The sequence below is a fragment of the Anarhichas minor genome, unplaced genomic scaffold, assembly GCF_050575085.1.
Source record: "Anarhichas minor isolate MPS153535 unplaced genomic scaffold, ASM5057508v1 ptg000177l, whole genome shotgun sequence".
In the NCBI taxonomy this organism is placed as follows: domain Eukaryota; kingdom Metazoa; phylum Chordata; class Actinopteri; order Perciformes; family Anarhichadidae; genus Anarhichas; species Anarhichas minor.
The window spans coordinates 82,851-92,500 of NW_027466623.1; positions in this window are offsets into that span (position 1 = coordinate 82,851).

Sequence of the window (9,650 nt, forward strand, 5' to 3'; positions counted from 1 at the left end):
CAGTTGTCAAGCTGGAAGTCCTCTAACCACCCATATAAGATGAATAATAAACGGATACACACAGCCGATGCAGCGCGTGTTTGAAAACCGCCGATCGATCTTCATACTCTGACAAAATCACAGCGAAAAATCCTTAAACCAAATACCCGTTTTGCGCGGTCCATATCTCCGCGAAAACACAACGCACAGCCGGGAACCTCATATCTAATTGTAGTCCAAGTCCACTTCTACAAACCTATCCGAGTGGATCCTGGATGCGAGGTCCACAGCCGAGGCACCACGCGGTCAAAGTAGGTCGCAGGGGCCCTATTACGCGCGCCATATCTACCCGGAAATGGAACGCACAGCGGGGATTCTTATTTTGAATACACGGTCGCGACGTCCTCTAACTACCCATATAAGCAGAATAATAAACGGGTATCCACAGCCGAGGCAGCACGTATTTGAAAACCGCCGACCGATCTTCATACTCTGACAAAATCACAGCGATAGCGCCAATACTCTGTTTCCTTAAACCAAATCGCCGTCTTGCGCGGTCCATATCCCCGCGAATACACAACGCACAGCCGGGACACCTATGCCGACCTGTAGCCACCGTCAACCTCTAAAGACATGTGGAGGGTGATCCACAATCGGACACTCACAGCCGAGGCACGACGCGGTCAAAGTAGGTCGCAGGGACCATATTACGCGCGCCATATCTACCCGGAAATAGAACGCACAGCGGGGATACTCATGCCCAGTTGTCAAGCTGGAAGTCCTCTAACCACCCATATAAGATGAATAATAAACGGATACACACAGCCGATGCAGCGCGTGTTTGAAAACCGCCGATCGATCTTCATACTCTGACAAAATCACAGCGAAAAATCCTTAAACCAAATACCCGTTTTGCGCGGTCCATATCTCCGCGAAAACACAACGCACAGCCGGGAACCTCATATCTAATTGTAGTCCAAGTCCACTTCTACAAACCTATCCGAGTGGATCCTGGATGCGAGGTCCACAGCCGAGGCACCACGCGGTCAAAGTAGGTCGCAGGGGCCCTATTACGCGCGCCATATCTACCCGGAAATGGAACGCACAGCGGGGATTCTTATTTTGAATACACGGTCGCGACGTCCTCTAACTACCCATATAAGCAGAATAATAAACGGGTATCCACAGCCGAGGCAGCACGTATTTGAAAACCGCCGACCGATCTTCATACTCTGACAAAATCACAGCGATAGCGCCAATACTCTGTTTCCTTAAACCAAATCGCCGTCTTGCGCGGTCCATATCCCCGCGAATACACAACGCACAGCCGGGACACCCTATGCCGACCTGTAGCCACCGTCAACCTCTAAAGACATGTGGAGGGTGATCCACAATCGGACACTCACAGCCGAGGCACGACGCGGTCAAAGTAGGTCGCAGGGACCATATTACGCGCGCCATATCTACCCGGAAATAGAACGCACAGCGGGGATACTCATGCCCAGTTGTCGAGCTGGAAGTCCTCTAACCACCCATATAAGATGAATAATAAACGGATACACACAGCCGATGCAGCGCGTGTTTGAAAACCGCCGATCGATCTTCATACTCTGACAAAATCACAGCGAAAAATCCTTAAACCAAATACCCGTTTTGCGCGGTCCATATCTCCGCGAAAACACAACGCACAGCCGGGAACCTCATATCTAATTGTAGTCCAAGTCCACTTCTACAAACCTATCCGAGTGGATCCTGGATGCGAGGTCCACAGCCGAGGCACCACGCGGTCAAAGTAGGTCGCAGGGGCCCTATTACGCGCGCCATATCTACCCGGAAATGGAACGCACAGCGGGGATTCTTATTTTGAATACACGGTCGCGACGTCCTCTAACTACCCATATAAGCAGAATAATAAACGGGTATCCACAGCCGAGGCAGCACGTATTTGAAAACCGCCGACCGATCTTCATACTCTGACAAAATCACAGCGATAGCGCCAATACTCTGTTTCCTTAAACCAAATCGCCGTCTTGCGCGGTCCATATCCCCGCGAATACACAACGCACAGCCGGGACACCTATGCCGACCTGTAGCCACCGTCAACCTCTAAAGACATGTGGAGGGTGATCCACAATCGGACACTCACAGCCGAGGCACGACGCGGTCAAAGTAGGTCGCAGGGACCATATTACGCGCGCCATATCTACCCGGAAATAGAACGCACAGCGGGGATACTCATGCCCAGTTGTCGAGCTGGAAGTCCTCTAACCACCCATATAAGATGAATAATAAACGGATACACACAGCCGATGCAGCGCGTGTTTGAAAACCGCCGATCGATCTTCATACTCTGACAAAATCACAGCGAAAAATCCTTAAACCAAATACCCGTTTTGCGCGGTCCATATCTCCGCGAAAACACAACGCACAGCCGGGAACCTCATATCTAATTGTAGTCCAAGTCCACTTCTACAAACCTCACCGAGTGGATCCTGGATGCGAGGTCCACAGCCGAGGCACCACGCGGTCAAAGTAGGTCGCAGGGGCCCTATTACGCGCGCCATATCTACCCGGAAATGGAACGCACAGCGGGGATTCTTATTTTGAATACACGGTCGCGACGTCCTCTAACTACCCATATAAGCAGAATAATAAACGGGTATCCACAGCCGAGGCAGCACGTATTTGAAAACCGCCGACCGATCTTCATACTCTGACAAAATCACAGCGATAGCGCCAATACTCTGTTTCCTTAAACCAAATCGCCGTCTTGCGCGGTCCATATCCCCGCGAATACACAACGCACAGCCGGGACACCTATGCCGACCTGTAGCCACCGTCAACCTCTAAAGACATGTGGAGGGTGATCCACAATCGGACACTCACAGCCGAGGCACGACGCGGTCAAAGTAGGTCGCAGGGACCATATTACGCGCGCCATATCTACCCGGAAATAGAACGCACAGCGGGGATACTCATGCCCAGTTGTCAAGCTGGAAGTCCTCTAACCACCCATATAAGATGAATAATAAACGGATACACACAGCCGATGCAGCGCGTGTTTGAAAACCGCCGATCGATCTTCATACTCTGACAAAATCACAGCGAAAAATCCTTAAACCAAATACCCGTTTTGCGCGGTCCATATCTCCGCGAAAACACAACGCACAGCCGGGAACCTCATATCTAATTGTAGTCCAAGTCCACTTCTACAAACCTATCCGAGTGGATCCTGGATGCGAGGTCCACAGCCGAGGCACCACGCGGTCAAAGTAGGTCGCAGGGGCCCTATTACGCGCGCCATATCTACCCGGAAATGGAACGCACAGCGGGGATTCTTATTTTGAATACACGGTCGCGACGTCCTCTAACTACCCATATAAGCAGAATAATAAACGGGTATCCATAGCCGAGGCAGCACGTATTTGAAAACCGCCGACCGATCTTCATACTCTGACAAAATCACAGCGATAGCGCCAATACTCTGTTTCCTTAAACCAAATCGCCGTCTTGCGCGGTCCATATCCCCGCGAATACACAACGCACAGCCGGGACACCTATGCCGACCTGTAGCCACCGTCAACCTCTAAAGACATGTGGAGGGTGATCCACAATCGGACACTCACAGCCGAGGCACGACGCGGTCAAAGTAGGTCGCAGGGACCATATTACGCGCGCCATATCTACCCGGAAATAGAACGCACAGCGGGGATACTCATGCCCAGTTGTCAAGCTGGAAGTCCTCTAACCACCCATATAAGATGAATAATAAACGGATACACACAGCCGATGCAGCGCGTGTTTGAAAACCGCCGATCGATCTTCATACTCTGACAAAATCACAGCGAAAAATCCTTAAACCAAATACCCGTTTTGCGCGGTCCATATCTCCGCGAAAACACAACGCACAGCCGGGAACCTCATATCTAATTGTAGTCCAAGTCCACTTCTACAAACCTATCCGAGTGGATCCTGGATGCGAGGTCCACAGCCGAGGCACCACGCGGTCAAAGTAGGTCGCAGGGGCCCTATTACGCGCGCCATATCTACCCGGAAATGGAACGCACAGCGGGGATTCTTATTTTGAATACACGGTCGCGACGTCCTCTAACTACCCATATAAGCAGAATAATAAACGGGTATCCACAGCCGAGGCAGCACGTATTTGAAAACCGCCGACCGATCTTCATACTCTGACAAAATCACAGCGATAGCGCCAATACTCTGTTTCCTTAAACCAAATCGCCGTCTTGCGCGGTCCCATATCCCCGCGAATACACAACGCACAGCCGGGACACCTATGCCGACCTGTAGCCACCGTCAACCTCTAAAGACATGTGGAGGGTGATCCACAATCGGACACTCACAGCCGAGGCACGACGCGGTCAAAGTAGGTCGCAGGGACCATATTACGCGCGCCATATCTACCCGGAAATAGAACGCACAGCGGGGATACTCATGCCCAGTTGTCGAGCTGGAAGTCCTCTAACCACCCATATAAGATGAATAATAAACGGATACACACAGCCGATGCAGCGCGTGTTTGAAAACCGTCCGATCGATCTTCATACTCTGACAAAATCACAGCGAAAAATCCTTAAACCAAATACCCGTTTTGCGCGGTCCATATCTCCGCGAAAACACAACGCACAGCCGGGAACCTCATATCTAATTGTAGTCCAAGTCCACTTCTACAAACCTATCCGAGTGGATCCTGGATGCGAGGTCCACAGCCGAGGCACCACGCGGTCAAAGTAGGTCGCAGGGGCCCTATTACGCGCGCCATATCTACCCGGAAATGGAACGCACAGCGGGGATTCTTATTTTGAATACACGGTCGCGACGTCCTCTAACTACCCATATAAGCAGAATAATAAACGGGTATCCACAGCCGAGGCAGCACGTATTTGAAAACCGCCGACCGATCTTCATACTCTGACAAAATCACAGCGATAGCGCCAATACTCTGTTTCCTTAAACCAAATCGCCGTCTTGCGCGGTCCATATCCCCGCGAATACACAACGCACAGCCGGGACACCTATGCCGACCTGTAGCCACCGTCAACCTCTAAAGACATGTGGAGGGTGATCCACAATCGGACACTCACAGCCGAGGCACGACGCGGTCAAAGTAGGTCGCAGGGACCATATTACGCGCGCCATATCTACCCGGAAATAGAACGCACAGCGGGGATACTCATGCCCAGTTGTCAAGCTGGAAGTCCTCTAACCACCCATATAAGATGAATAATAAACGGATACACACAGCCGATGCAGCGCGTGTTTGAAAACCGCCGATCGATCTTCATACTCTGACAAAATCACAGCGAAAAATCCTTAAACCAAATACCCGTTTTGCGCGGTCCATATCTCCGCGAAAACACAACGCACAGCCGGGAACCTCATATCTAATTGTAGTCCAAGTCCACTTCTACAAACCTATCCGAGTGGATCCTGGATGCGAGGTCCACAGCCGAGGCACCACGCGGTCAAAGTAGGTCGCAGGGGCCCTATTACGCGCGCCATATCTACCCGGAAATGGAACGCACAGCGGGGATTCTTATTTTGAATACACGGTCGCGACGTCCTCTAACTACCCATATAAGCAGAATAATAAACGGGTATCCACAGCCGAGGCAGCACGTATTTGAAAACCGCCGACCGATCTTCATACTCTGACAAAATCACAGCGATAGCGCCAATACTCTGTTTCCTTAAACCAAATCGCCGTCTTGCGCGGTCCATATCCCCGCGAATACACAACGCACAGCCGGGACACCTATGCCGACCTGTAGCCACCGTCAACCTCTAAAGACATGTGGAGGGTGATCCACAATCGGACACTCACAGCCGAGGCACGACGCGGTCAAAGTAGGTCGCAGGGACCATATTACGCGCGCCATATCTACCCGGAAATAGAACGCACAGCGGGGATACTCATGCCCAGTTGTCAAGCTGGAAGTCCTCTAACCACCCATATAAGATGAATAATAAACGGATACACACAGCCGATGCAGCGCGTGTTTGAAAACCGCCGATCGATCTTCATACTCTGACAAAATCACAGCGAAAAATCCTTAAACCAAATACCCGTTTTGCGCGGTCCATATCTCCGCGAAAACACAACGCACAGCCGGGAACCTCATATCTAATTGTAGTCCAAGTCCACTTCTACAAACCTATCCGAGTGGATCCTGGATGCGAGGTCCACAGCCGAGGCACCACGCGGTCAAAGTAGGTCGCAGGGGCCCTATTACGCGCGCCATATCTACCCGGAAATGGAACGCACAGCGGGGATTCTTATTTTGAATACACGGTCGCGACGTCCTCTAACTACCCATATAAGCAGAATAATAAACGGGTATCCACAGCCGAGGCAGCACGTATTTGAAAACCGCCGACCGATCTTCATACTCTGACAAAATCACAGCGATAGCGCCAATACTCTGTTTCCTTAAACCAAATCGCCGTCTTGCGCGGTCCATATCCCCGCGAATACACAACGCACAGCCGGGACACCTATGCCGACCTGTAGCCACCGTCAACCTCTAAAGACATGTGGAGGGTGATCCACAATCGGACACTCACAGCCGAGGCACGACGCGGTCAAAGTAGGTCGCAGGGACCATATTACGCGCGCCATATCTACCCGGAAATAGAACGCACAGCGGGGATACTCATGCCCAGTTGTCAAGCTGGAAGTCCTCTAACCACCCATCTAGACACTCCTATAAACGGATACACACAGCCGATACAGCGCGTATTTGAAAACCGCCGACCGATCTTCATACTCTGACAAAATCACAGCGAAAGACTTAAACGAAATACCCGTTTTGCGAGGTCCATATCCCCGCGAATACACAACGCACAGCCGGGACACTTATACCCAGTTGTAGTCCACGTCCCCCTCTACAAAACTATCGGAGTGGATCCTGGATGCGAGGTCCACAGCCGAGGCACGGTGTAGTCAAAGTAGGTCGCAGGGACCATATTACGCGCGCCATATCTACCCGGAAATAGAACGCACAGCGGGGATTCCTATACTGAATACACGGCCCCGACGTCCTCTAACCAACTATGTAAGCTGAATAATAAACGGATAACCACAGCCGAGGCAGCGCGTGTTTGAAAACAGCACGACCGATCTTCATACTCTGACAAAATCACAGCGAAAGACTTAAACGAAATACCCGTTTTGCGAGGTCCATATCCCCGCGAATACACAACGCACAGCCGGGACACTTATATCTAACTGTAGTCCAAGTCCCCCTCTACAAATCTATCCGAGTGGATCATGGATGCGAGGTCCACAACCGAGGCACGATGTAGTCAAAGTAGGTCGCAGGGGCCATATTGCGCGGTCCATATCTACCCGGAAATGGAACGCACAGCGGGGATTCTTATACCGAATCCACGGTCCCGACGTCCTCTAACCACCCATATAAGCATAATAATAAACGGATACCCACAGCCGAGGCAGCACGTATTTGAAAAGCGCCGGCCGATCTTCATACTCTGACAAAAAGCGCCGGGCGATCTTCATACTCTGACAAAATCACAGCCGTTTTTATATCGTTTTGCGAGATGGATATCTCCGCGAATACACAACGCACAGCCGGGATACTCATACCTAATTGTATAATACGTCTACCTCTACAAACCTATCCGAGTGGATCCTGGATGCGAGATCCAGAACCAGGATCCATATCGCGCGGGGTAAACGGCGGGAGTAACGAGGACTCTCTTAAGGTAGGGGACGTTACTGGGCTGCGCTGCGAAAGACGAGCGCCAAAACTCTGTTTCCTTAAACGGAAGCGCCGTTTTGCGAGGTGGATATCTCCGCGAAAACACCACGCACAGCCGGGACACTTATACCCAATCGTAGACCACGTCCACCTCTACAAACCTATCCGAGTGGATCCTGGATCCGAGACCCACAGCCGAGGCACCACGCGGTCAAAGTAGGTCGCAGTTGCCGTTTTGCGCGCTCCATCTCTCCGCCAAAACACCACGCACAGCCGGGACACTTATACCCTATTGTAGACCCCGACCTCCTCTAACCACCCATACATGCAGAACAATAAACGGATACCCACAGCCGATGCAGCAAGTAGTTCAAAAGCGCCGGCCGATCTTCGTACTCTGACAAAATCACAGCGAAAGACGAGCGCCAATACTCTGTCTCCTTAAACCAAATCGCCGGTTTGCGCGGTGCATATCCCCGCGAATACACAACGCACAGACTCGTCCCCTACGCCGAATAGTAGACCACGTCCACTTCTAAAGACCTGTGGAGGAGGATCCAGGATCGGGCATTCACAGCCGATGCACGACGTGGTCAAAATAGGTCACTGTAGCCATATTGCGCGCTCAATATCTCCGCCAAAACACAACGCACAGTCGGGGTACTTACGCCGAATTGTAGACCTTGACGTCCTCTAACCAGCCATCCATGCACTCCTATAAACGGATAACCACAGCCGATGCAGCAAGTAGTTCAAAAGCGTCGGCCGATCTTCGTACTCTGACAAAATCACAGCGAAAGACGAGCGACAATATCGCCGGTCTGCGAGGTCCATATCTCCGCGAAAACACAACGCACAGCCGGGACACTTATACCCGATCGTAGACCACATCCACCTCTACAAACCTATCCGAGTGGATCCTGGATCCGAGACCCACAGCCGGGGCACGATGTACGCAAAGCCGGTCACAGTAGCCGAGCGCCAATACTCTGTTTCCTTGAACAAAATCGCCGGTTTGCGAGGTGCATAGCTCCGCGAATACACAACGCACAGCCGGGACACTTATACCCAATTGTAGACCACATCAACCTCTACAAAACTATCCGAGTGGATCCTGGATGCGAGACCCACAGCCGAGGCACGATGTGGTCAGAATAGGTCGCAGGGGCCACATTGCGCGGTCCATAAACCCGGAAATGGAACGCACAGCGGGGATAATAATACCGAAATGTCGACCCAGACGTACTCTCACAACCCATAAGGCAGACCAATAAACTGACACCGACATAACCAATAAACTGACACCGACAAATGAATAAACGGACACCCACAGCCGATGCAGCACGTATTTCAAAAGCGTTGGCGATATTCGTCTCACAGCGAAAGACGAGCGCCAATACTCTGTTTCCTTGAACCAAATTCCCGGTTTGCGCGGTCCATATCTCCGCGAATACACAACGCAAAGACTCGTCCCCTACGCCGAATAGTAGACCACGTCGACTTCTAAAGACCTATGGAGTTAGATCCACAATCGGACACTCACAGCCGATGCACGACGTGGTCAAAATAGGTCACTGTAGCCATATTGCGCGCTCAATATCTCCGCCAAAACACAACGCACAGCCGGGGTACTTACGCCGAATTGTAGACCTTGAAGTCCTCTAACCAGCCATCCATGCACTCCTATAAACGGATAACCACAGCCGATGCAGCAAGTAGTTCAAAAGCGTCGGCCGATCTTCGTACTCTGACAAAATCACAGCGAAAGACGAGCGCCAATACTCTGTCTCCTTAAACCAAATCGCCGGTTTGCGCGGTGCATAGCTCCGCGAATACACATCGCACAGACTCGTCCCCTACGCCGAATAGTAGACCACGTCGACTTCTAAAGACCTATGGAGTTAGATCCACAATCGGACACTCACA